The following is a 6,903-nucleotide window of genomic DNA, read 5'->3' on the forward strand; positions in this document are numbered from 1 at the left end:
ACTTGCCCATAGCAATCACACAGCTTTATGCATCATACTCTATGCAAAACAGTTTCTCTGTTTTTTTCCTGTTCAAGCAAAAATGAGGAAAAGGGGGGGTTGAAAATGAGAAAGAGTGTTAATGTAACATAAACCAACAGATGTAATAGACTTCTTTCAGCCATAGAACAGTTACTTATGTACAAGAATTTGGGCTTTTAAAAAAGTACTAGCCATAGTATACAGAGCAGCAGCAGGTCATGAAACTAGAAGACAGTGTGGTTGCAGTAAATGCTGTCAAAATACCTATCAAATACTTCATTTACTGAATGTTAGCATGTTTTCTTCTTTAAGATAATTTACAGTAAAGAAAGGCTTAAATTGAAATTAAAGGTAATTTAATCTGCTTCATGAGCTAATTAACCAGTATTCAGTGAACAAATTATTTTGTGATTTTTTTATGGTTCCACAGTTACATTCCAAGGATGTTATTTGACTAAAAGGAAATATTATATTAAAACTTTTATTGCAGTTCAACAAGCACACACATAAGGCCAGTTCTCAGAACTCATTACAAGTATTTCAAAAGAAATATGAACGTTTTCTGCAGAATTAACAGTTTAAAAATTCCTATTAAAAATGTTTGAAATGAGCATTTCAAAGAATGTTTTAATATTTCAGAAGTAAAGTAAATCATTTCAGATTGGGGTAATATTGCCTTCTTACCAGAGACATTTGGTATAAGTTAATTTGGTTTAAAGAAAAACCTTTGACAAAATCAAAGTTTCTGCATGAAAGGAACCAATATTGATGAAAATAACCCTCATAAATAAATAAATAAATGTCATGATCTTAGTAATCCAATTTGTTATGTAACTTAACAGGGATCTTGTTAATTATTTTTGCTACATAGAGAGGTAGAGTTTCCATATAAAGGGTGATATTTCTGCAGTACTCTATGCAGAACTGATAGTTTAAGTATATGAGGCAGGCTAAAGATGGGGTGGGAAAGAGGTATAGTATAGGTCAGTGGCCATGTCTGAACTGGAGCAGGCTGGCACCTGTAAAGAAAAGCATGTCCCAGCACTAGTCTACTTGTGTGTTTGAACACAGGCTTTCCACAAGAAAAAAACAAGCAAAGAGCTAGATTAGGCAAGAACCACACATTCTAGAAGTGATACACATGCTTGCATTGCATCCAGTTGAGGACTATTAAAGAGAAACTTTCAGTTAAGGACAATGATTTGTACTGGCCTAGGAGGCAATCTCGCATTTCCCCTTGAATCATTTGGTACAAGCCATTGTCAAAGACAGAGCAGAAGTCCAAACAGGCAACTGGCCTAATCAAGTATGAACATTAGAGTATGGTTATAACCACTGCTGCTAAGCACTTCTCTAGAAAAACTGAGAATTTAATAAATGTTGCCTGAACAGTGTCCTGGTTTCGGCTGGGATAGAGTTAATTTTCTTCCTAGCAGCAGGCATAGTGCTGTGTTTTGGATTTAGTAGGAGAAGAATGTTGATAACATGCTGATGTTTTTAGTTGTTGCTGAGTACTGCTTATGCTAGTCAAGGACTTTTTCAGCTTCCCATGCTCTGCCAGGCGCACAAGAAACTGGGAGGGGGCACAGCCAGAATAGTTGATCCAAACTGACCAAAGGGCTATTCCATACCATATGACGTCATGCTCAGTATATATACTGGGGGGGGTTAGCCGGGGAGCAGCGACCGCTGCTCGGGAACTGTCTGGGTATCGGTTGTCGGGTGGTGAGCAATTGCATTGTGCATCACTTGCTTTGTATATTATTATTACTGTTATTATTATTATATTGTTGTTATTGTTATTTTACTTTATTTTATTTTAATTATTAAACTATTCTTATCTCAACCCAGGAGTGTTTCTCACTCTTACTCCTCCGATTCTCTCCCCCATCCCATCGGGGTAGGGGGAGTGAGCGAGCGGCTGCGTGGTACTGAGTTGCTGGCTGGGACTAAACCACGACAGTCCTTTTTGGCGCCCAACGTGGGGCACGAAGGGTTTGAGATAAGAACAGATTAACTAGAGTGTATTAAGGAGTCTGTTAACAGTTGCCGGTCATGATATTAGTTCATCTGATCTGTACCATGTTCTTTTCTTGGCTGTGCATGTTAAAGCTTGGTGTTGGTCTGTGCATTGCGCTATGCTCTGTAGTGATTAAGGATGTTTTGATTGGGAGGTTCCTTATCAAAATCCTGACCTTGAGCATGGTTTTGTATCTGGGTTTTATACACAAGTCATTACTGTACTTCGGGTACCACCTCATGGAGAGAGTTAGCAATTATACCTTTCCCTCGGAGACGTCTGTTGTGGAGGAACTACAGAATGGCACCTTCATTACCTTATTCTATAATGCTTCCTCCCTCATTACAGAAAGTTTTCAGTATTTTGAACATCCCTGGGCAGTTAAGATACTTCTATTGATACTTCTTGGGAATATTGTTTTGGTTTTGACAAAGGTTAGTAAGCAATTTAAGAATATCATCCAGAGATCTGCCCCAAGGCTGGAGAGTTATGAGTGGCAGGGTGTGTGGGATCGTATGCGCAAGTACCTAGGGCAGTGGGGACCTCCAGTGTTTTGGAACTTCACCCCTGAACAAGTGCAGAATCCTGAAGAACTAGTAAAGTATTTGGAAGAAGTATGTTCTCACCCTGGCAACTCCAAAGAGACACAACTCATTGCAACATGCTGGGGACTGGCCCATGCCTATCGAGCCCTGTTCAACACTATTCAGTACCCTCAAGGGAAAGAGAGGGTCTCTGGATCTGATGACAAAACAACAGGCACTGTGGCTACTCCAACCACAGCCACAAGCACTGCAGCTACTCCAACACCCACCACAGGCACTGCGGCTACTCCAACACCCACCACAGGTACTGCAGCCACTCCAACCCCAGTGGCAGGCACTGCGGCTAAACCAGAGAACCAACCTGCGCCGGTATCAGTTGCCCCTATACAGAAGAAAAAATACACAAGGAAATCAGTTCGTTTAGTAAGGGATGAAGATGAACCAGGGCCATCACGAGAACCAGAGGAGGAAGAACCCATAAATGAGATGGTGACCACCCGATCCCTATCCCTGAGTGAGCTGCGAGATATGCGAAAAGATTTTGGTCGTCATCCAGGCGAGCACATCATCACCTGGCTGCTCCGATGCTGGGATAACGGGGCCAGTAGCCTGGATTTAGAGGGTAGGGAAGCCAAGCAGCTGGGATCCCTTTCCAGGGAAGGGGGCATTGACAAAGCAATTGGAAAAGGGGCAAAACCGCTCAGCCTCTGGAGGCGACTTCTGTCAAGCGTGAAGGAAAGGTATCCCTTCAAGGAGGATGTTTTATACCGCCCAAGCAAATGGACCACCGTAGAGAAGGGTATCCAGTACCTGAGGGAATTAGGCGTGCTGGAGGTGATTTACAGTGACCTGAATGATGAACAGTTAACCAAAGACCCAGATGAAGTCAGGTGCACACAATCCATGTGGCGGAAGGTGGTACGGAGCGCACCAGCATCGTATTCCAACTCGTTGGCAATACTAGCCTGGAAAGACGACGAGGCACCAACGGTGGATGAAGTGGCTAGACAACTCCGGGACTACGAAGAAAAGCTCTCTTCCTCCCTACGGGCCTGTGTCTCGGCTGTGGAAAAACTGTCTGAAAAAATATGCCAAGAGTTCCAACAACTCAGAGAGGATCTGTCCTACTCCCCACCTGCACGGACCAGTGTCTCAGCCATTAGGAGTCAACGTCCCTATGCTCAAGAGAGAGGATATAGAGGATACACACCACGGGGCACCCTGTGGTTTTACCTGCGTGATTATGGAGAGGACATGAGAAAGTGGGATGGAAAACCCACCTCAACCTTAGAGGCACGGGTTCGTGAGTTGCAAGGAAAAACTATTAGGAAAGGAGGTTCTCCCAGGAAGATTGCAGCTCCAGTTTCCAGTGAGCAGTTCCCGAGACAGAGTAAGAGGGCTAATTTTACTTCCGACCTTGATCAGGGGACTTTTGATTCACATTTACAGGAAGTGAACAGCGAATACTGTGACCAGTGTTAGAGGGGCCCTGCCTCCAGCCAGGTGGAGGAAAGGGACAACCGGGTTTACTGGACTGTGTGGATTCGATGGCCTGGAACGTCAGACCCACAGGAGTATAAGGCTCTAGTGGACACTGGTGCACAGTGCACGCTAATGCCATCAAACTATAGAGGGGCAGAACCCATTTGTATTTCTGGAGTGACAGGGGGATCCCAACAGCTAACTGTACTGGAAGCTGAAGTGAGCCTAACTGGGAATGAGTGGCAAAAGCACCCCATTGTGACTGGCCCAGATGCTCCGTGCATCCTTGGCATAGACTACCTCAGGAGAGGGTATTTCAAGGACCCAAAAGGGTACCGGTGGGCTTTTGGTATAGCTGCTTTGGAGACAGAGGAAATTAAACAGTTGTCCACCTTGCCCGGTCTCTCAGAGGACCCTTCGATTGTAGGGTTGCTGAAGGTTGAGGAACAACAGGTGCCAATTGCTACCACAACTGTGCACAGGCGGCAATATCGCACCAACCGAGACTCCCTGATTCCCATCCATAACCTGATTCGTCGACTGGAGAGCCAGGGAGTGATCAGCAAGACTCGCTCACCCTTTAACAGTCCCATATGGCCAGTGCGAAAGTCTAATGGGGAGTGGAGACTAACAGTGGACTATCGTGGCCTGAACGAAGTTACACCGCCGCTGAGTGCTGCCGTGCCAGACATGCTAGAACTTCAATATGAACTGGAGTCAAAGGCAGCTAAGTGGTATGCCACAATTGATATTGCTAATGCATTTTTCTCCATCCCTTTGGCAGCAGAGTGCAGACCCCAGTTTGCTTTTACCTGGAGGGGTGTTCAGTACACCTGGAACCGACTGCCCCAGGGGTGGAAGCACAGCCCCACCATTTGCCATGGACTGATCCAGACAGCACTGGAACAGGGTGAAGCTCCAGAACATCTGCAGTACATTGATGACATCATTGTGTGGGGCAACACAGCAGAAGACGTTTTTGAGAAGGGAAAGAAAATAGTCCAAATCCTTCTGAAGGCTGGTTTTGCCATAAAACAGAGTAAGGTCAAGGGGCCTGCACAGGAGATCCAGTTTTTAGGAATAAAATGGCAAGATGGACGTCGTCAGATCCCAATGGATGTGATCAACAAAATAACAGCTATGTCCCCACCAACTAGCAAAAAGGAAACACAAGCTTTCTTAGGCGTTGTGGGGTTTTGGAGAATGCATATTCCAAATTACAGCCAGATTGTAAGCCCTCTCTATCAAGTGACCCGGAAGAAGAACGAATTCAAATGGGGCCCTGAGCAACAACAAGCCTTTGAACAAATTAAACGTGAGATAGTTCATGCAGTAGCCCTTGGGCCAGTCCGGGCAGGGCAGGATATTAAAAATGTGCTCTACACTGCAGCCGGGGAGAATGGCCCTACCTGGAGCCTCTGGCAGAAAGCACCAGGGGAGACTCGAGGTCGACCCCTAGGGTTTTGGAGTCGGGGATACAGAGGATCCGAAGCCCGCTATACTCCAACTGAGAAAGAGATACTGGCAGCATATGAAGGGGTTCGAGCTGCTTCAGAAGTGGTTGGTACTGAAGCACAGCTCCTGCTGGCACCCCGACTGCCGGTGTTGGGCTGGATGTTCAAAGGGAGGGTCCCCTCTACACATCATGCAACTGATGCTACATGGAGTAAGTGGGTTGCATTGATCACACAACGGGCTCGAATAGGAAACCCCAGTCGCCCAGGAATCTTGGAAGTGATCATGGACTGGCCAGAAGGAAAAAACCTTAGAATATCACCAGAGGAGGAGGTGACACGTGCTGAAGAGGCCCCACTGTATAATAAATTGCCAGAAAATGAAAAGCAATATGCCCTGTTCACTGATGGGTCCTGTCGTCTTGTGGGAAAGCATCGGAGGTGGAAAGCTGCTGTATGGAGTCCTATACGACAAGTCGCAGAAACTGCTGAAGGAGAAGGGGAGTCGAGTCAGTTTGCAGAGGTGAAAGCCATTCAGCTGGCTTTAGATATTGCTGAAAGAGAAAAGTGGCCAATCCTTTATCTCTATACTGACTCATGGATGGTGGCAAATGCCCTGTGGGGGTGGCTGCAGCAATGGAAGCAGAGCAACTGGCAGCGCAGAGGCAAACCAATCTGGGCTGCCGCATTGTGGCAAGATATTGCTGCCCGGGTAGAGAACCTGGTTGTAAAAGTTCGTCATGTAGATGCTCATGTACCTAAGAGTCGGGCCACTGAAGAACATCAAAACAACCAGCAAGTAGATCAGGCTGCTAAGATTGAAGTGGCTCAGGTGGATTTGGACTGGCAACATAAGGGTGAATTATTTATAGCTCGGTGGGCCCATGACGCCTCAGGCCATCAAGGAAGGGATGCAACGTATAAATGGGCTCGTGATCGAGGGGTGGACTTAACTATGGACAGTATTGCACAGGTTATTCATGAGTGTGAAACATGCGCTGCAATCAAGCAAGCCAAGCAGTTCAAGCCCCTTGGGTATAGTGAACGATGGCTGAAATATAAATATGGGGAGGCCTGGCAGATTGATTACATCACGCTCCCACAGACCCGCCAAGGCAAGCGCTATGTGCTCACCATGGTGGAAGCAACCACTGGATGGCTGGAAACATATCCCGTGCCCCATGCCACCGCCCGGAACACCATCCTGGGCCTTGAAAAGCAAGTCCTGTGGCGACATGGCACCCCAGAAAGAATTGAGTCAGACAACGGGACTCATTTCCGAAACAACCTCATAGACACCTGGGCCAAAGAGCACGGCATTGAGTGGGTGTATCACATCCCTTACCATGCACCAGCCTCCGGGAAGATTGAGCGATACAAT

Source organism: Pelecanus crispus, chromosome 4 (genome assembly GCF_030463565.1).
Source record: "Pelecanus crispus isolate bPelCri1 chromosome 4, bPelCri1.pri, whole genome shotgun sequence".
Lineage (NCBI taxonomy): Eukaryota > Metazoa > Chordata > Aves > Pelecaniformes > Pelecanidae > Pelecanus > Pelecanus crispus.